Below are 22,921 nucleotides of genomic sequence, written 5' to 3'. Positions count from 1 at the left end.
GCAGATCGAATACAAACCAGAGTCCTTCCTACTAGGGATTTTTGATAAGCAAATTTCCAAAAAAACCAAATACATAACAATACACATTTTAACAGCGGCCAGATTAGCCTTCGCTCAACATTGGAAACAACATCAAATTCCATCAGAAGAAATGATTATTGAAAAAATCTCAAAATGCACAGAAATGGATAAATTGACTTTGGCGCTAAAAAATAAAGACACTTCACTATACTATGATAGCTGGAATTGTTGGTATAATTGGATTGACCAAAGATAAATAATATATTATAAGGCATAAAAGAAAAGTATCAATACATAATAACGAGGTAACGATATAAGTTAAAAACAGGTGTGGTTATATGACACAAGTTAAGGTGATGAAAACAAAAGAAGATCTTGCAAACTGTTAAAATAAGAATACTTTTAATCCTGTAACCTCTTTCTTTCTTTCTTTTCTTAAAATTCTTTCCCTCTCTTCCTCTTCTCTCTTCTTTTTTTTCTTTCTTTCTTTCTTTTGCTTATTTGTGTATGTATTGTGACTGGTTTTAATTGTAAAAATTAATAAACTATATTTAAAAAAAAAAAAAGAAAAGAAAATGAAGAATTAGCACCGAAAATTAGAGGTGCTAAACAGAACTACTTTGAAGACGCAAACAAACCAGGTAGATGGTTAGCATACAAATTGAGAAAGGAGAAAGAATCAAGGAAAATATTGCAATTAATAGATGACCAAGGCCAAGTTTCCTATGGTAGTAAAGAGAAGAAGGAAATCATTCGAGACTTTTATGGGAAATTATATATGCAAGAGAATATTGATGAGGAAAGAGTTAAACAGTACCTACAGAATGCTAATTTACCCCAGATACCTAAAGAGATTGAAACTATGTTAGAAAGCAATATAAGGATGATGGAGTTAACTGAAGCACTCCAGAAGCAAAATAATGGAAAGGCACCAGGCCCAGATGGACTTCCAGCAGAATTTTACAGAACATTGCAAGAATCGTTGAATCTTCCATTGTTAGAAGTTATGAATGAACTTATGTTAAAGAAGAAGATACCTAAATCATGATCAGAAGCCTATATTACACTTATTCCAAAAGAGGAGGCCGATCCATTACAAATTAAGAACTATAGACCCATTTCTCTACTAAATGCAGATTATAAAATTTTTGCTTCAATATTGGCAGAAAGACTTAAAAAAATATTTAAATAATTTTATCCATCCTGATCAAAATGGATTTCTGCCAAAGAGACAAATTAAAGACAATATGAGAGTAATCTTGAACACCTTGGAATACTACGAGGCACATCCTGAAAAACAAAAGGCCCTGATATTTTTAGATGCACAGAAGGCATTTGATAATGTGAATTGGCGATTCATCATTATTACTGTTGGAACAGATGGATTTTGCTAGAAAATTTATTCAAGCCATAGAAGCTATATACTATAAGCAAACAGCAAAGGTAATGATAGAGGGAGAACTGACAGACTCTATCAATATAAGAAAAGGAACAAGACGAGGGTGCCCACTATCACCTTTGTTGTTTGTGTTAACTTTGGAAGTGCTAAACAGAAATATTAGAGATGAAAAGAATATAAAAGGAATGAAAATCTAAAAGGAAGAATTTAAGCTGCAAGCATTTGCAGATGATCTAGTTTTCATCTTAGAAGACCCTTTAGAAACAGCATCAACATTGATAGAAAAGATAGAGACATATGGAAAGGTGGCTGGTTTGAAAATAAATAAAGATAAGATGAAGAACTTGACAAAGAATATGCTATTAAGACAAAAGGAAGAACTGGCAGACCTATTGAAAATTCAGGTCACGAATAAGATCAAGTACTTGGGGATATATTTGACAGCAAGATGTAGTACATTAAAAGAGAATAATTATATCAAACTTAAACAGCAGATAGCGCTAGATCTGCCGAAATGGGAAAATTTACAGCTGTCACTAATAGGGAGAATTTCAACAATCAAGATGAATATATTACCCAGAATTTTATATTTGTTTCAAACAATTCCAATTAGGCTTGGAAAAGATTACTTTGAAGATCTAAATAAAATTGTGTTGAAATATATATGGCAAGGTAAGAAAGCGAGAATAAAGTTAAAACTTTTGCAAGATGCTAGAATTAGAGGAAGATTTGGTTTGCCTAATTGGGAGTTGTATTATCAAGCTACAAATCTGATGTGGGGTAAGGAATGGATAACACTAAGAAATACTAGATTGTTGACATTAGAAGGACATGATTTGTTGTTGGGGTGGCATGCTTTTTATGGTATAAAGGAACTAAAACACAGGGGTATTTTAGAAGACATTATATACATGAGTCTCTGTGGTTAAACTGGGAGAAGATTAAAAGACAATGTTATTTGAAAATTCCAGTCTGGTTATTGACTATTGAAGCAGTTTCTTATCCTATAATATACAAAAAGGAACAAACAGTTAGATAAGGTAAAATGTTATGTCTCCTCTTGGAAATTCAAACAAACAAACAGAAAGCAGCCGTTTCACAATCAAATCAAACTGAAAGAAATAACAAGATAATAGCTGGCATAAACTGTTAGGACTCCTCTTCGAAATTCAAACAAACAAAACAGAAAGCAGCCGTTTCATAATCAAATCAAACTGAAAGAAATAACAAGATAACGACTGGCAGAAACTGTTAGGACTCCCCTTCGAAATTCAAACAAACAGAGAGCTCTTTGCTGTAATGTCCTCATTCAAAATAGTTATTTTGTTCCTGGCGAAATGCACCAGCTCAGCTGTGTCCTTTTATACCCATTAAGGCAACGTGCTAAGTAACTGGCTTGCCCTTCAGATTAACGTTTCCTGGTTCTGATGTCAATCCACGATCTAACAGTCATCAGAGTCAAAACTCCCAACAGGATCGATCCTTCCAATCACAACACTATCCCCCACCGCAGGGCCCTTCCCCCGAGTCTAACGATCAGGATGTGGTTTTGAAGGGAATTGTGCTTGATATCTTCGAATAAGGTCTGGGGCATGTACCTTGGACACATCCTGCCAATAACGAATCTCCGTTTCATTTTCTAATCTCCCCACAAAGTACTGAAACCGTCCTTTCAGCCATCGTGAATCATAAATTCCAACCACTGTAGTATCTGTAACAGGTTCAGTGCTGGGCCTAGATGTGAAACGTGCCCGACCTAGGGCCTCCTTAAGGTCAGGTCTACCCTGTTTTCCCGATGAGTCAAGAGTGGTTTCAGGTACGGGTCTGCGGGTCCCTCTCCGTTTGCAGAAATTAACAAAATGTCCCAGACCCCCGCAATAAAGGCACAAGCCTTCCTGAAACCTTCTCGAACGTTCTCGCGCCGTTAAGCGAGGGCGGAGTGCTCCCAACTCCATCGGCTCCTCTGTCTTAACTGTAGCTTGTGAACGAAAAAGAGAAGGTGGTTCCACAACGGGCCGTCTGCTTCCATGCTGTTGTAAACGGGCTTCAATCTGTAAGCACTGAATTATCAATGCATCCAAAGTTAAAGCCCGCTCTGCATGGACCAGCTCATCTTTGATGGCATCAGACAAGCCTTCCTGGAATGCAGCCATATGAGCTGGTTCGTTCCAGTTAGAATCCATACACAGCAAACGAAATTCTGCAACGTATTCCTGCAGGGAACGTTTCCCCTGATTAATGTCCCATAAACGTCTATCCACAGTTTGACTTTTAATTGGGTTTTCAAACATAACCCTCATTTGTTGCAGAAAACCCTGAAAATTATCCAGTAAATGGCTATCTTGAGTTAACAAGGGAGTAGCCCATTTGGCAGCCTGCCCGGACAAAAGGCTAAGAATAAATCCTGTCTTAGCCCGGTCATTTGGAAAGTCTTCAGGCCTCAAGGACATAAATAATTGACACTGCCCCAGAAATGCCGGAAACATGTCCATTTGTCCTGAAAATTTCTCCGGCATGGATACCGGGCTTTTCCTCAAGGGAGGGGTTGAAGGAGCAGCAGGAATTTGCAAGCTTGAAATATGATTCAGCAACTGGGTTACCTGGTTTTGGAGGGTCTGGTTACTTTGTAACAGCTGGTTTATTTGTTGCTGTTGCTGCTCCACCAAATGCTGCAGTTGAGTTGTATCCATCTCGATTTGAAGATGGTTTGTTTGGACTTGGAAGCAAAAATGTTATGTCTCACCTATATTCTTAGATGAGAAGACAAGGTTTCAAAATTCAAAATATTCAAACAGAAACAAAACCGAATTCAAAAGGAATAAATTAGCACAGTTGTCCAGTCTTTGGCAGACTTCCCGGAACCTATCAGGCTAATCAGAATTGTCCATAACTCACAAAGCCACTTCAAACGTATTCTTCCGACTCATCAAACACTGCAGTTGATTTAAATCCATCTTGCTTGAAAGATGGTTTGTTTGGTGCCAGGAACAATAATGTTATGTCTCCTCTTGGAAATTCAAACACACAGAAAGCAGCCGTTTCACAATCAAATCAAACTGAAAGAAATAACAAGATAATGGCTGGCATAAACTGTTAGGACTCCTCTTCGAAATTCAAACAAACAAAACAGAAAGCAGCCGTTTCATAATCAAATCAAACTGAAAGAAATAACAAGATAACGACTGGCAGAAACGGTTAGGACTCCCCTTCGAAATTCAAACAAACAGAGAGCTCTTTGCTGTAACGTCCTCATTCAAAATAGTTATTTTGTTCCTGGCGAAATGCACCAGCTCAGCTGTGTCCTTTTATACCCATTAAGGCAACGTGCTAAGTAACTGGCTTGCCCTTCAGATTAACGTTTCCTGGTTCTGACGTCAATCCACGATCTAACAGTCATCAGAGTCAAAACTCCCAACAGGATCGATCCTTTCAACCACAACAGTAAAATATTGAATGAAAAGGGTGAACTCAAATCTATACAAAAGCTAGAGGAACAAGGTATAAAGATGAATTGGTTTTCATATGCGCAAATACATTCAAGGTATGATAAAGATTCTAAAATGGAAGGTTTCTATGGTAAATTGACTGATTTTGGTAAGATGTTGACAGGTACTGATGAAAAGGCGATAAAAAACTGTATGGATATTTATTAGAAATTAAATTAGAAGAAGAAGAAGTTAATGAAACTATAATTGCTTGGGGGAAGAATTTTGTATATGGGATTGATTTAGGGAAATTGCAAAAATTGTGGTCTCAAAATTATAAAATGACAATGTCCATAGCATATAAAGAAAATTTGTACAAGATGTTTTACAGGTGGCATTTTCCCCCAACAAGAATAGCAAGAATGTTCAAGAATAAATCCAAAAGATGTTGGAAATGTCATCAGACATGTGGTGGACTTGTGCGGATGCTAAAAAATACTGGACTAAAATCCACATGTGGTTGGAAAAAATGACAAAAAAACATATAGACTTGAAACCAGAGATATTTTTATTTTACCTGAAATATATAGTAAAGACTTGAAATACCTGATTGTAAATGTAACAGCGGCTGGGATTGTATTTGCTAAAAACTGGAAAAATGAGAAAATACCATCACAGGAGGAAATCATTAAGAAAATATTGGAATGTGCTGAAATGAGTAGATTGACATTTGAAATGAGAGAACAAGAGGATAAACAATTTTATAAAATTTGGGATTTTTTCTATCAATGGTTAGACAATAAAATACAGTAATGAAATATGTAGACTTTTAGAAAATAATAAATATATAAAGATGTACTTCTTTCTTATTATATCTACAAAATGATTTTAGGATAGATTTGGGATGATAATATGAACTGTTATAAAATAAACTGAGTAAAGTATAATTATCTTTTAAAACATGAATGAATAAAAGTATAGTCAAATGATTAATTAATAATGATACTAAGGTATTTAATTTTTGATTGAAAATATGAGATTATATGCAATGTAATCGTAATTTTTTTTTTGAAACAAATTTTATTAATTTTAACAAGAAACAAACAAGACAAAACATCATTAAACACTAAAAAAAACCCGCTTTCCATCATAGATCTTTACAAAGCAGGTAAAACATTATTTTATATCACATTTTTCTAATTTATCTCATTTACTCTTATTCAATAACGTTATTTTTCTAGTTTATCTGCTATTCAATCATCACACTTCTATTTTCCTCTGACTTATTTTGATTTTTGTTTTTGTTTTTTTTAAAAAAAAAAAACAAATTTTGTTAACTTTACAAAACATACAAACAGTCAAGGCATATTAACATAAAAAATCTTTCTGGAAGAACCAATAAAACGTGCCAAATGTAATATGTGCAGTTACATTATCTGCTCATCTTCATATCCTATCCCAATTTCTCCTTTTCATTCTGTTGTCCAGATTATATTTCTTACTAATCAAAATTTTTGCCTTTAAAAAAAAAAACAATAGACAAAACATACATAACATAGAACACAAAAAACCTCATTTCTGAAAGCTGCTTAATCCCGGGTTAAAACTCTTCGCACAGACACAAATTCAAAAACAATATTTACTTTATATGTCAATCCATATCTTATTACCATTTTCAATTTTCTGTATAACTTCTTCCCTCTTTTATATTTCTTAATTATATTTTGTTTATCTTATCTCAATACAATCCATAGTACTTAACATTTTTTGTCTGTTCTTTTACAGTTATCCTTTCATCTTTTTTCTTTAAATATACTCTCCTGTAAAGTAATTGGAATAACACCTTTAACTCTTTTCCCTAACTTCACAATACTTAATATAACACTTAAATTATATTGAGATTCTGGTTAGTACATTCTAAAATTACACACACACACACACAAAAAAACTTTATGAGAAAAGCAAATAGGCTAAAATTACAAAATGTAAGCCTATAACCCACCAGGAATACTATAAAAGAGCAAATCATACATACTAATACACATTCTACTCTGAATACACATAGAAAATCACACTTTTATGTACCTTCCAGAATCCCTTTTTCATTTAAATTTACCCATTGTCTCTAAATAGATTTTGTTTCTTAGAGTCTTGCTTCCCAGCATTAAGGTTTTTCATCCCCTCCCCTCACTTGTTTGTTTTTCTCCTTGCCTTTTTTATCCCCTTGTCTCTCCTCTCCCCTTTTCTTCTTCTGCTTACTCACTTTCTGTTGTTTTCTAACCTTATATCCAGCTTTCATCTCATTTTTCTCTTTTTGGATTGTTTTCTCCACGCTTAAAATCCCCTTTTTCTTTTCCTCTTCCTCCTCCTCCCCAAAGTGAACCCATTGCTCATCCAAAATGGCTTCTTCTTCTTCTTTGTTCCAATCATCCTGCTGCGTAGTCAATTTTTCATAAGTGCGTACCGCCATTTCTAAAAATTGAAAGAGAGTGCCCAAAGAATCTTTTCCATCTTGCTCTTCTTTCTTAAATTTTTGGTATTGAGTTTTTAATTCATCCAAAAGCAATGCCATCCTGAAGAGAAAGATTTCTTCAAAAACAACCACCCAAGTATTTTTAATCAAGGGTAATTCCAAAAAAATTCCAAAGTCACTAAAAAGTCCAAATAACTGTTTCTTTCAATACTTTTTTTTAACCCTCTTCAATTTCTCTTTATGGGGTTACTGATTGATCAGAAGGTTCCCATTAAAATGTATCTTTCTTTAAAATTCTAGGTAGTCTCCTCCTTTTTCAGGCTCTGCTCCAAAAAGTTTTTTTCCTCTCCCCCCACTAAGAGCAACAATTTCCCTTTAAACGCTCAGAAATCTATACCTCCAATGCGGGCTTTCCAATTTCTGAGGATGTTAAGTACAAAGTCCTTTCTCTGATAATTTCCAGGTTAAAATATCTTCGGTGCCCAATGCATTTTCCAGTTCTACATTTGATGCTTCTGTGGGGTGGGAGAGTGAGTAGAAAAAAAAAAAGGTTTCCCTTGGTAGCTTTCTCCGCTGCTGTCTCTCTTCTTAGGGATACAATGTATCTTTCAGGCAATAAACAATTCCACTCCAGGGTTTTAGAAGCTGTTATTTTCCCGGTACAGCCAAGACTTTCACGGTTTAAATCTTCCTTCTCCTCCTTCCTCCAGCACAATCTTTTCCAGCTGCCAGCTTCTTTGTGGCGGCCATCTGACCGCCGCTACACCGCCTTGAGAAAAGGAGGTTAAGCTGGGTGAGGAGGGGGTCTGCGACACCCCCAAACCCCTTCCCAGATCCTCCCTATCTTCGGCTGCCTCTACAGGGCAGCCTTATCCTCCAAATCCATCTGGATCGGAGGCACCAAGACGGCGAGCACAGCAGGGATCACGAGGAAATGCAAATCCCTGCTGTCGCCGAAGCCTGGCAACCTGGAAGCCACATGTGGTTGGAAAAAATGACCAAAAAACATATAGACTTGAAACCAGAGATATTTTTATTGGGAATTTTACCTGAAATATATAGTAAAGACTTGGAATACCTGATTGTAAATGTAACAGCGGCTGGGATTGTATTTGCTAAAAACTGGAAAAATGAGAAAATACCATCACAGGAGGAAATCATTAAGAAAATATTGGAATGTGCTAGAATGAGTAGATTGACATTTGAAATGAGAGAACAAGAGGATAAACAATTTTATAAAATTTGGGATCTTTTCTATCAATGGTTAGACAATAAAATACAGTAATGAAATATGTAGACTTCTAGAAAATAATAAATATATAAAGGATAGATTTGGGATGATAATATGAACTGTTATAAAATAAACTAAGTAAAGTATGATTATCTTTTAAAACATGAATGAATAAAAGTATAGTCAAATGATTGATTAATAATGATACTAAGGTATTTAATTTTTGATTGAAAATATGAGATGATATGCAATGTAATCGTAATTGAAGGCTACGAAATGGAAGCACAAAACAATTTCTATACCAACCGGCACACTGTATGTACACATGTGGAAGATAGCTTGATGTTTTTATATTTTGTTTGTTTATATTTGTTTTTAAAAACCAATAAAAAAATTTTTTTTAAAAAGGGCCCAGCAGAAATTATACTACCTGAGGCTTCTCAGAAAACAACTGAATGAGAAACTGCTGGTGACTTTCTACCACTGCACCATAGAGAGCATTTTAACATACTGCACCTCTGTATGGTTTGCCAATTGCACAGTGGCAGATAGGAAAGCACTCCAGAGGGTTAATGTCATTGCCCAGAAGATCATTGGTTGCCCTCTCCTCTCTTTGGAAGAGCTTTATAGCTCCCACTGCCTTAAGAAAGCTCAAAACATTCTCAAACATCCATCTCATCCTGGGAATCCATTTCTTGAACTATTACCATCTGGCAGATGGTACAGAATAATAAAACAAGGACAAATAGCCTGAAAAACGGCTTCTATCCCAGGGCAGTAGCTCTTTTGAATTCTGCTGTATAGTGCAATGTTGGTGTAGTGTTGGGGATTTCCGGTTCAATGTGTGAAGGGTGAAGGATGTGTGTTTGTTTTTATTTTCATGGTCATGGTCATGATGTGCGCTGAAGATGGTGTTTGATTTCATTGTATGAGGTGCAATGACAATAAAGTAAACTAAAGTATCTCCATGTTCCTTAAAGAACCCATGAAAACTCATTTCCTCACACTATTAGTACGTGATGTGCTGCAACGTGGCAAACTGCCAGCAAGACATTAGTTGATGGCTGATTGCATGTTGCCTAGTTTAAGAAGGAGTAATTTTAGCATATATAATTAAACCTGAGAAGCAGATCTTGTTGTGGTTTGGACACAGGCCCAGAACTTTATCTTCGCAGCGCCAGGACAGTCAAGTTCTGAAATGAAGCCAATGAAGCTATTTGTCATTAAAAGTTGTGGAACATCTCCTCTGCCTAACTACTTCTGCTTGTTTGTATACTGGTCTCCTCTCATTGGTGAGCCTTGCAGTTTGTATCATTCCTAGTCTTCATCCATATGCCCCTCGCCCCTTTTTCCCAAATTTGTCTAGACTACAGGTAATCTTCGACTTACAACAGTTCATTTAGTGGCCATTTGAAATTACAACAGCGCTGAAAAAGGTGACTTATGACCATTTTTCACACTTACAACTGTTGCAGCATCTGCAAGGTCACATGATCAAAATTCAGATGCAGGGCAACTGGTATGTTGCAGGGTCCCAGGGCCATGTGATCCCCCTTTGAGACTCTCTGTCAAGCAAAGTCAGTGGGCCAGCCAGATTCACTTAACCACCATGTTATGAACTAAACAAGCGCAGCGTCTCACTTAACAGCTGTGGCAAGAAATGTTGTAAAATGGGGCAAAACTCACTTAACAACTGTCTTGCCTAGCAACATAAATGCTGTGCTTGGTGGTGGGCATAAGTCAAGGACTACCTGTGTAGTTCCTTTGTGAATGAGCTGTTGTCCCGGACTTCCGGTGGCAGGACAGGGACGTCCAGAGGTGGAGAAGCCCAGCTGTGGCTTTCGAACACCTCTTCTTGTGTTTGGAGGGATCCCCAGTGGATACACAAAACCTGTAGAGCTTCGTGCCAGAATAGAGGACCCCCGGGTTGCTGTTTGGGGAAGGCAACTCCCCAGCAATGAAGGAAGTGCCTCTGAGACCAGCGCGATTGATCCAGCTGCCAGCTAATGGCGGCTCCAAAGTCCGGTCTGTCACTGAACTGACAAAGCAAAAAGTGACAGCCTGAAAGATCCAAGCAGAAAAGGGCAGAAGGACTACAAAAGCCGTGAAAGAGATCGGTCTGACTCTCCCAGTTTCATTGTGAGTAACAGTTCTGGGAAGCTGGAGACAAGCGGCTAGAAAAGCAGTTTGAAAAGTGAAAGGGGGATAAACGCGGATAGAATGGCTCAACACTTAAAGTGAAAGTGTGGATTGGAGCATTTGGAAGAAGATTGTTGAGGAGAGAAGAAGGCAGTGGGAAATTTAAGAAGCTCGGGAGTGGATTGCCATCTGGGATCAGCGCCTGAGAAGACTAGAAGACTAGGAGAGGGCTATAGCTGCGAAGGAGGCCAGACCGAGCTGTAGAGAGTGAGATAGCTACGCACTGACTTTTAAATGCAAGGTCCTCTTCCTTTTAGCATCATTGCCTACAAAACTGATTTCTAAAGTGATCGATCTGAGGCGGATGCCCAAAGTGACTGTGGACTGACAATTGCTGGCAGAAGGGAAGAAGAAGAGGGAAGAAGAAGAAGGAAGAGACAGACGGAAGCCTGGTAAAGATTGATCGCTGAGCGCTGACAGCAATTAGTCAGCACTTCCTCTCCCTGCTCCTTTGGTGCACCCAGGAGGAAAGACTATAAGACTAAAACGCCAGCCCCAACTCAGACTTGTTTTTTTATGGATCTAATCCCACAGATACGTGTCTAGTGATTCCCCAAAATTGAAAAGACCCTTTTCCTCCCGCACTCTTTCTCTCTCTCCCTTTTTCTCTTGGTCTTTCCTTTCTTTCTATAATAGTTATAAATACAGGTGTAAAAGCAAACTGCTTATTATAGTTATTAGGGTTTACTGATTAGAGTCTCTTGAATATACAAAAATTTTAAGGTCTGTTAAATAAGGTTGTCTCAGATTAATTGGAACCTTAAATATTAATATACATTATAGGATAAAGGTATATATAGAGTGAGAAATTCTAGAGTTGGTTGTTAGCTTTAAACAACTTTGATTTGATATGGTAATGATTTATTAGGGGTAAAATATAATTAACTCTGGTATATGAACTTAATATAGAGAATAATATATAATACATAATATTTGATAACATTCTATTGTATAATATCTGATAACACTTTATTGAATTGGAATTTAACTTGCCTAAATGACAGATTGGGCCGAAGAAAGAGATCTAAAATAACTTGGTGTGTAAGCTTAGTAAATAGACTTATAATCACACTTAAAAGGCTATTTCATCGAATGGTAATTTGGGATAATATTCTTAACATTGTCCATTTGCAAAAACAAATCTTATCAGAGACGACTTCCACAACAACCACGGCCCTGAAAATGGGAAGGAAGAACACCCACACCTTGATGACAACTTTGGCAACTGCCTCCCCAACAACGCAGAAAACTATAGAAGAGACCTTGACAGGAGAAAAACAACTGACCGTCACTAATGCCAATCTACAAGCGACATTATTATCCCTGCAAGAATCAATGTCTAGAATGCAGGAGATCATGATTAGGAATCACAATGAGACCAGAGCCGATGTTAGCGAACTGAAGGAAGAAATGGGTAAATTAAAAGAGGAGATGAGAGAGTTATACAGAGAGTTGAAGATAAGGTTGGGACAATGCAATTGGCCATGGAAAGAACTGAAATAAAAATAAAAGAAATAGAGAGGACAGAACGAGCGGAGAGGAACCTAGAAAGGACTGAGGAAGACTTTAAAAATGTTAATAGAGAAATGGAAGATTCCTTGGTCCAACTTGAGATGGACAGAGCACCTGCATACCTAAGGTTCCAAAACGTGGAGGAATCCAAAAATGAAGAACTAGAGCAATTAATGGCAGGTTTGTTGGCTGAACTAGTTGAAAAAGAGAAAGATGACTTACTCAAAGAATTTGACGAAGTCTATAGGGTGAACACCAGTTACGCAAGGTGTCACAATTGCCCAAGGGAGATCCATATCCGCTTTTCAAGAAGATGTGTGAGAGACCTAATACTTAGAATGGCCAGAGATGAAAGAATATTATATAAGGGCAAAGAGATCATAGTTCTTAAGCAGATTCCAAGAAAAGTGAGGACCATAAGGCAAGAATATAAATTTTTAGCCAATTACTTAAATAAAAAAGAAATCTCATTCAAATGGCTAATCCCAGAAGGGATGCTAATATCATGGAAGGGAAGAAAAATTAAAATAGATTCAATAGAACAAGCACAAGACTTCCTAGAACAGCTAACAACCATGGAGGATCAACACACTAGGGAGGAAACCCAAAGGAACATGCAGGAAGATCGTAACCGCCATAGGAACAAAGAAGAAAGATCTGTCCAAACTCAAGGGAAAGACAACTTACAACAAAAAAGAGAAGAAACAACCCCATATCAACCACAAGAAGAGAGCCGTATAGTTAGGAGACAAAAAGCGAGGCAGACTTAAGTAAATGGAGGAAGGAAGCAAAATTCTTTCCATCAATATAAACGGCCTAAATTCAAGAGCTAAAAGGAAAAGGATTCTAACCAAACTAATAAAACAAAACATTGACATAATTTGCATACAAGAAACACACATTAGGAAAAGTGAGGAGAAATTCCTAGATTGTCCGAAACTGGGAAAATTATTCACAGCACCAACAGATAAACACAAAAAGAAAGGTATTGCAATATATGTGAGAGATGATTTAAAAGCTGAGTTAATCTGGGCGGACCCTGAAGGAAGAACTCTGGTGGTACAAATCTCGATTAATGGCATTACATTTTTACTGGTAGTAATCTATGCCCCAAATGATGATCAAGGTAAATTTTTCAAACATCTCCACCAAAAAATAATAGATTTTGAAAATGGCAATATTTGTCTGATTGGCGATTTTAACTCTATTGGTGACTACCGGAAGGATCATAGTAACAGGAGTAAGAACAAAAAAGGAAAAAGAGAATTTTTGAAGCCATGTGAGGATATGATGAATGAAATGAATCTGGTAGATATCTGGAGAAAACTAAACCCCCCAAAAAGAACAGTTTACTTATTATTCTAACCCACACAAAATTTGGACAAGAATAGATATGGCCTGGATAAACGGTGAATTAATTAATGAAATCAAAGATAGCGAAATCTTACCAAATGACTGGGCTGACCACAACCCAATTCAAATAACCTGGAGAGGTAGAAGAAAACCAAAGAAAGGATGGACTCTTAACACTCACTTAATAAAAGAAGAATATACTAACAAACTGAAAGAAGAACTGAACTTCTTCTTAAAGGAAAATAATAATGAACTAACTTCGAAACAAAATATATGGGACACATTGAAGGCATTTATAAGAGGAATAACAATCTCTTACAATGCTATGAGAAATAAAAGAAAGTATGCCCAACAATGTAACCTACAACAAGAAATTAAAGATTTAGAAACCTAACTACAAAAGAACCCCCAAAACCAAAGAATACCGAACCAGTTAGCAACAACTAAACACAAACTAAATTTACTGGAACAAGAAAAATTGGAGATTAGTCTGAAAATGACTAAACAAATCTACTTCGTGCATGCAAATAAGTCAGGGAGATGGTTAGCCCACAAACTTAAGAAAACGAAAGAAAAAAGATTGATACACCAATTAATGGACGAGAGTGGCAATTTGCAAGAGAAGATAGAGAAGAAAAAAGAGATCACTTTTAAATACTTCAGGAAATTATACAAAAAAGAAGTCTGCGAGGACAAAATAATGAAATACCTAGAGGAAACGAATGATAAAGCAATTGGAGAGGAAGAGATAGAATTATTAAACAAAAATATAACATGGTCCGAACTGAAGTCAGCAATAGAGAAGCAAAGTAACAATAAAGCGCCAGGACCGGACGGGATACCTGTAGAACTTTACAAAACAATCATAGAACAAATTGGACCACTGATGCTGGAAGTATTTAATGAGGTACTCTTAGCAGCAAGATGCCGGACTCGTGGAGGGGAGCCTTAATTTTGCTGATCCCGAAGGAGGACCTAGACCACAGACATATTAATAATTATAGATCAATTTCGCTCCTGAATGCAGATTACAAACTATACTCTTCTATAATAGCCAATAGATTAAAATAGGTTGTAAACACACATATCCATGAAGATCAAAATGGATTTCTCCCATTTCGACAAATTAAGAATAATTTAAGAACAGTGATAGACATTTCAGAATTCTATGAAGCCCATCCAGAAAAACAATTTGCATTTATATTTTTGGATGCTGAAAAAGCATTTGATAATTTATATTGGCATTTCTTAATTCAAAAAATATATAATATGAACCTCGGCATCAGATTCAAAAATGTCGTCACTACAAATTACCACACGCAACAGGCAAATATTCTAATAAATGGGGAACAAAGTGGCCCGATAAAAATCGTGAATGAGCTGTTGTCCTAAAAAAAAAAATACCCTAAATGATCAAAGGAAATAAAGTAAGCCTGAGTAGGAGAGTTTTGTTCAGATTTTTCAGGAAATCAACAAAGTGAGCTGAATTGATCAAGAAATCTTAATTTGAAAACTTATACGTCAGGGGAAATAATAATCAAAAATAAACCTGGGTATTTGGTCAGAACAGAATAACAGAGTTGGAAGGGACCTCGGAGGCTTTCTAGCCCAACCCCCTCCTCAGGCAGGAAACCCTAGACCATTCCAGACAAATGGCTGTCCAATCTCTAGTTGAAAACTTCCAGTGCCGGAGCATTCAGAGATGGTATTCAGCAGGATCTGACCAGTTCTGGGTTAGGGTTAGGGTTGTCCAATGGTTGTCCAATCTCTTCTTCCAAATCTCCAGTGTTGGAGCATTCACAACTTCTGGAGGCAAGTGGTTAATCGTTCTGTCAGGAAATTTCTCCTTAGTTCTAGGTTGCTTCACTCCTTGATTGGTTTCCACCCAATACTTCTTGCCCTGCCTTCAGGTGCTTTGGAAAATAGGTTGACTCCCTCTTCTTTGTGGCAGCCCCTCAGATATTGGAAGACTGCTATCACATCACCCCTAGTCTTCCTTTTCATTAAACTTTTCATTAAACTAGACATACCCAATTCCAGCAACAGTTCTTTATATGTTTTAGCCTCCAGTCCCCTAATCATCTTTTTTTGCTGCTCTCTGCACTCTTTCTAGAGTCTCAACATCTTTTTTTACATTGAGGCGACCAAAACCAGATGCAATATTCCAAGTGTGGCCTTATAAAGTGGATTAACACTTCATGTGATCTTGATTCTATTCCTGTTTATGCAGCCTTGAACTGTGTTGGCTTTTTTGGCAGCTGCGGCACACTGCTGGCGCATATTTAAACGATGGTCCACTAGGACTCCAAGATCCCTCTCACAGTTATTAGTATTGACCGAGGTACCACATATACTGCACCTGTGCATTTGGCTACTCTTGCCTAAATGTGGAACCTTACGTTTTTCACCATTGGATTTCATTCTGTTAGATAGCGCCCAATGTTCAAGTCTGTCAAGATCCTTCTGTATCTTAAGCCTACCTTCTGGAAAGACTCCGAGTATCTCCAACACATGTGACTACTGTTCTCTTATAGCCTTCCACAGCGGACACCAAAGGGGACTTCCTCCTTATTAGTGACCACGTGATTGAACTGGTTACCCGGCTTCACCAGACCATGCTGGAGGCTACAAAGCAAAAACTGAAACTCCAAGTGACTGATGAGTAAGAACTGAGTTGGCTGTGGGTGGAGAAAGGGGGGGGGGTTGGATGAGAGCTTTTATTTAGATGTTTGTATCTTTGTTCTCCTGTACTGGTATTGAAAACCTATCAAGATTTATTTATTTTATTTATTTTCATTTATTTATTTTGTCAAGCAATTATGAGATAACAGGTATAAATATAAACATAGATTTTTTTTTTTAATAAATTTTTATTGTTTTTTTAACATAGAAAACACAACAACAAAACATAAAAGTATCAGCTCCCCCATATTTTTGTACACACAGTAAGTCGGTTGGTCCATCGGTTTTGTGCATTCACCTCATAGTCACAATTACAGTTACTTTATATAATACTCTTATCAATACAAATTTATTAATCCTAGTATCGCTATTAAAGAAAAAAAAAGAAAAATTTGACTAAACTTTTATTCGGTCATGCCTTTATGAGATAACTATATTTTAAGTATTTTATTCTAAAACAAATCTTATAATCATACCAATTCTATCCCAAATATGAAAAAGAAAGAAACAAAGAAAACTATTATATAGATATAGTATCAAAAACCAATAAAAGGAAAGGGAAAATAAAGTCATTATTATTCCTTATTATCTAACTTTTATATTTTAATATTTCATCATTCAACCATTGATAGAAAAGATCCCAAACTAAATAAAATTGTTTATCTTCTTGCTCTCTAATTTCAAAAGTCAATCTACTCATCTCAGCACATTCCAAAATTTTCTTTACAACTTCTTCTTGCAATGGAATTTTCTCATTTTTCCAATTTTTTGCAAATACAATCCTAGCAGCAGTCAATACATTTACAATCAAATATTTCAACTCTTTACTATAAGTATCTGGTAGGATTCCCAATAAAAAATCCGGTTTCAAGTCTATATGCTTCTTTGTCATTTTTCCAGCCACATGTGGATTTTAGTCCAATATTTTCTAGCATCCTCACAAGTCCACCACATGTGATAGTATGAACCAGGTTTCTGATGACATTTCCAGCATTTTTCGGATTTGTTCTTGAACATTCTTGCTATCCTTGTCGGGGGAAAATGCCACCTGTAAAACATCTTATACAAGTTTTCTTTATAGGCTGTAGACATTGTCATTTTATAATTTTGCGACCATAATTTCTGCCATTTCTCTAAATCAATCCCATATCCAAAATTCCTCCCCCACGCAATCATAGTTTCTTTAACTTGTTCTTCCTCAAGCTTAATTTGCAATAAATAACCATACAATTTTTTAATCACCTTTTCATCAGTACCCATCAAAATCTTATCCAAGTCAGTTTGCTTATCATAAAATCCCTCTGCTTTGGAATCCTCATAGTACTTTGAATGTATTTGCAAATATGAAAACCAATTCATCTGTATACCTTGTTCTTCCAGTTTTTGCATCGATTTAAGTTCACCCTTTTCATCTAATAATTCCCCATAGTTAACTGTTTGTTCCTTTTTATAAATTATAGGATAAGAGAACGCTTCTATCGTCGATAACCAAACTGGAATTTTCAAATAACACTGTTTTTTTTATCTTCTCCCAATTCAACCACAGAGACTCCCGTATATAATGTCTTCTAAAATACCCCTGTGTTTTAGTTCCCTTGTACCATAAAAAAGCATGCCAACCCAACAACAAATCATGGCCTTCTAATGTCAACAATCTGGTTTTCCTTAATGTTATCCATTCTTTAACCCACGTCAAATTTGCAGCTTGGTAGTACAACTCCCAATTAGGCAGACCAAACCCTCCTCTAAATCTAGCATCCTGTAAAAGCTTTAACTTTATTCTTGCTTTCTTGCCTTGCCATATATACTTCAAAACAATTTTATTTAAATCCTCAAAATATTCTTTTCCAAGCCTAATTGGTATTGTTTGAAACAAAAATAAGACTCTGGGTAAAATGTTCATCTTGATTGTTGAAATCCTTCCTATTAATGACAATTGTAAGTTCTCCCATTTTTTCAAATCTTGAGCTATCTGTTGTTTAAGTTTAATATAATTATTCTCCTTCAATGTACTACATCTTGATGTCAAATATATCCCCAGATACTTAACCTTGTTTGTAACTTGAATTTTTAACAGTTCTGCCAACTCTTCCCTTTGTTTCAGCAACATATTCTTTGACAAAATCTTTGTTTTATCTCTATTTATTTTCAGACCAGCCACCTCCCCATAGACCTCTATCTTTTCCAACAGTTTCGAGGCTGTTTCTATAGGGTCTTCCAAGATAAAGACTAGGTCATCTGCAAAGGCTTGTAGTTTAAATTCTTCCTTTTTAATTTTCATTCCTTTTATAGTTTTATCTTCTCTGATATTTCTATTCAACACTTCCAAAGTCAATACAAATATCAAGGGAGAAAGAGGACAACCTTGTCTTGTGCCTTTTCTTATATTAATAGGATCTGTAAATTCTCCCTCCATCATTACCTTAGCTGTTTGTTCATTGTAAATTGCTTCTATTGCCTGAATAAATCTTCTAGCAAAGCCCATCTGTTCCATTAAAAGTAACATAAATCTCCAATTCACATTATCAAATGCCTTTTGAGCATCTAAAAATATCAAAGCCATTTGCTTTTCAGGATGCGCCTCATAGTATTCCAAGGTGTCCAGAATTACTCTCATATTGTCTCTGATTTGTCGCTTTGGCAAAAACCCATTTTGGTCTGGGTGGATAAAGTTATTCAAGTACTTTTTAAGTCTTTCTGCTAATATTGAAGCAAAAATTTTATAATCTGCATTTAGTAAAGAAATCGGTCTATAATTCTTGATTTGAAGTAGGTCCGCCTCCTCTTTTGGAATAAGTGTAATGTAAGCCTCTAACCATGTTTTAGGTATCATCTTTTTTAACATAACTTCATTCATAACTTCTAACAATGGAATACACAGTGATTCTTGAAAGGTTTTATAAAATTCTACAGGAAACCCGTCTGGACCTGGTGCCTTTCCATTATTTTGTTTCTTAAGTGCTTGGCTTAACTCCATCATTGTTATATTGCTTTCTAGCATTTCTTCAATCTCTTTAGATATCTTAGGTAGATTTGCATTCTGCAGGTATTGTTTAACTTTCTCCTCATCAATGTCTTCTTTCTTATACAAATGCTTATAAAAATCATAAATAATCTCTTTTTTTTCTTTGCTGCCATAACAAATTTTACCTTGGTCGTCTATTAACTGCGGTATTTTCCTCGACTCTTTCTCCTTTCTCAATTTGTATGCTAGCCATCTACCTGGCTTATTTGCATCCTCAAAATAATTCTGTTTAGCATTCCTAATTTTCTGTGCCAGTTCTTCTTTCTCTATTAAGTCCATTTTATGTTTAGTTATATCCAGTTTCATTTTAACATCTTTTCTGTGTGGCATTTTCTGTAATTCTTTTTCAAGTCCCTTATATTCATCATCCAAGGCTTTAAGAGTTCGCCTTTTCCTGTTATTCTTTTTTCTTGTATAGTCTATTATCAAGCCTCTAACATAGGCCTTCATTGTGTCCCAAACATTCTGTATTGAGGTGTCTTCTTTTCTATTCTCTTTAAAGAAGAAGGCCAATTCTTTCTCCATCCATTGTATAAAATCCTTATCCTTTAAAATAGAATTATTTAATGTCCATCTCGATCTTTTCCTTTGTCCCTTCCATTCAATTGTCAATGGGTTATGGTCAGCCCAAGTACTTGTTTCAATATTTACTTCTTGAATACTAGACATTAAATCTGTTGAGATCCAAATCATATCCAGTCTGGACCATGATAGATGCCTATTTGAATAGAATGTAAATTGCTTAGATTTATCATTTCTTTCTCTCCATATGTCTTTTAAAATTAATTCATCTATCATTTTAAAAAAGGATTTAGGAAGAGTTTTTCTATTATGCTTTACTGCTGTTGCAATATAATCAAGTTTATTATCCACAATTCCATTAAAGTCTCCCATCATAATTGTGTTAGCATAGTCTAGTTCAGCCATCTTAGTATGCAGTTTTCTATAGAATTCTTCCTGTTTATCATTCGGGGCATAAATTGCAGTCAAAAGTATCTTTCTATTATTGTCCATTATTTCTACCATTAATATTCTCCCATCATCATCTGTATAAATCATTTTTGCTGGAATGGCCTCTTTAATATATAAAACCACCCCTCTTTTCTTGGATTGTGTCAAAGAGGTAAACAATTTCCCTAATTTTGGTTGTAATAACAATTGTTCATGTTGCTTTTTAATATGAACTTCTTGTAAACAAATTATGTCGAACCTTAGTTTCATTAATTTATGGAAAGTCTTCCTTCTCTTAGCAGCTGAATTCAGTCCATTTATATTCATTGTAATCAATTTTTTCTCTTCCATAATTATGTTTTATATTTAGATTTAACCACTCTCGTGGGTCTTGCCTCACGTTGATCTTTAATATCCACTTGTCCACCTACTGGACCTTCTTCTTTTCCAACCTCCATTTGTTCCTCTTGGGATTCAATTGATGGGACCTCCTTTCCTGCTCCTCCTTCTCTGCCTCCAAAAACCTCTGCACAAAACAGTTCTGCTTTCTCGATTGAATCAATTCTATGTCTCTGTTCCTGCCACGTAAACATCAATCCTTCTGGAATCAACCACCTGTAAGACACCTCTTTTTCCAATAACCTTTTAGTCAGGAATCGGTATTCTCTTCTCATCTCTCTCACTCTTCTAGGTATTTGTTTTAAAACCAAAATTTCTTTACCTTTGTATTTCAGTGGCTTCTCTCTTGCTGCTTGCAATATTTGTGTCTTCAAAGATTTTTTAATAAATCTAATATGAACTTCTCTGGGTAGGTTATTTCTCATCGCATATCTTGTAAAAACTCGATATATCTCATCAATTCCATCCATCATCTTCTCTTCTGTTATCTCGAGCGCCTCCGCCAGAATTCCTACCATTATCGCAGCCAAATCTTGTCCTTTTTCTTCTTCTATATTTTGAAATCTGAGATAAAATTCTGATCTATCCAACTCCCACTTCAACATCTCACTTTTTTCTTGTTCAATCGCTGTTAATCTATTGTCGATATTTCCAATTTTCTCCTCTCTTTGTTTGCCTCCCTCTTCAACATTTTGGGAGGAGCTTGCGCCGTGGCGATACGGTCTGCAATCGAGCTCCTCGATTGCAGCCGATATCTCCGCCACCGGCCGGTCCAACGGACCTACGCTGTCCCGTAGGGACAGCCACCATGAAGAGCATACCCTGAGGACTCCGGGGATACCGCAAAATCCCTGGAGAGCCCGGGTGAAGCTCTTCTTGCCAGCGGCGGAGAGGCAGCCCCCATGCTGCTGAAGCCGGGGCGGCTCCAGACGGAAAGAGTTTGAGAAAGAGTTTGTCGGTTGGGTGAGAACTTCTTTTTTTTTATTTAATTTTTTGAGTTTCGAAAGTTTACTCTAATTATTTGAAGAAACCTGTGTGATTTTTGTTTTTTTTTTTGACAAAATTGACTTAGCGGCGTTTTTTTTAGGGAAACGTCAAAGAGAGAATCCATTTTTTTTTCTTTTCTTTGCTTCCGGACTCTATTGTTATTTATTGGATAACTGGACTGCTTTTTTTTCTTTTATATATTCATATGTTTTATTCTTCTTCTGGACTTTTTATTTTTCTTTCTGGGCTAGAGGCTTCTCTTGACTTTGTTTGATTTTTGTGTTTCTGTTTTGTGTATTGCAAGCCGGCTTTCCCCTAAGAGAGGAGGGGGGAAAGTGAGAACTATGATACTTTGTAACACTGCCACCTAGAGGCTCGGAAATATTTTAAAAAAAACAGACTCTTCTTCTCAAGGACATCCCCTGATAAGATAGAGGAAAGCCCTTTGTGGAATATTATTACAGGTGTCTTTCTGGATATACATGGCTCAGCTTTGAAGCTTGTGGGAAAGAGAAGGGAGTTATTATTAGAGCCTTGGATAATTAAATAGAGTGCAGTGTTGTTGTTGTTTTTTTGAGTTCTGCCAACCCCTTCACTAACATCAAGGTCCTTACTTTTAAGCTTGATTTATTTGCAAAGGGAAGCCTCTGAATTTCTTTTTTCTACTTTTATTTTATTTTGATTTAACTGATTTTATTTTCTCTCTTGCCCATTTGGATCCTGTTTTTTCTTTTTTCCTTTTTTTTTAATGTACATCAGCGGACTATTTCTTTTTCCTCTTCTCAATTGAGGTTTTTTTTTTTTTTCTGGCTGGACTAAGGTGTGGAATCTGAAGAAACTTATTTTTCTTGGTTTTTGTTTTGTTTTTTGTTTCTTCCCTTCTTCTTTTTTGGCTTTGTCTTGTTTATTATTATTATTGGGTTTTTATTTTTACTGTTACTTTTTTATGGTTTTTTTTCTCTTTTTATTGGACTAAGGTCAGGAAGAATTTGAAGAATTTTTTTTTTCCTTTTTTTCTCTCACTTTTGGCTTTTTTATTGTTTTTTATTGTTGGCCTTTTTACCTTGGATTATAATTTCATATTTTTTCTCTTTTTTTTGTGGATTAAAATTTGAAAAAACTTGAAGAGTTGGAACCACTTAAAATGAGTAAGAAATTTATATCTTCGGGTGCCTCTATGTCTGCTTCTGCCTCCCCACCATCTGGACAGTGCTCAATTCAGACATTGTTAAAGCAAGATAAAGAGAAAGAAAAAGAACAAGAA

Source organism: Pseudonaja textilis, chromosome 2, assembly GCF_049901715.1.
Source record: "Pseudonaja textilis isolate UNSWEBS1 chromosome 2, rPseTex1.2, whole genome shotgun sequence".
In the NCBI taxonomy this organism is placed as follows: domain Eukaryota; kingdom Metazoa; phylum Chordata; class Lepidosauria; order Squamata; family Elapidae; genus Pseudonaja; species Pseudonaja textilis.
This window is presented reverse-complemented; position numbering follows the sequence as displayed.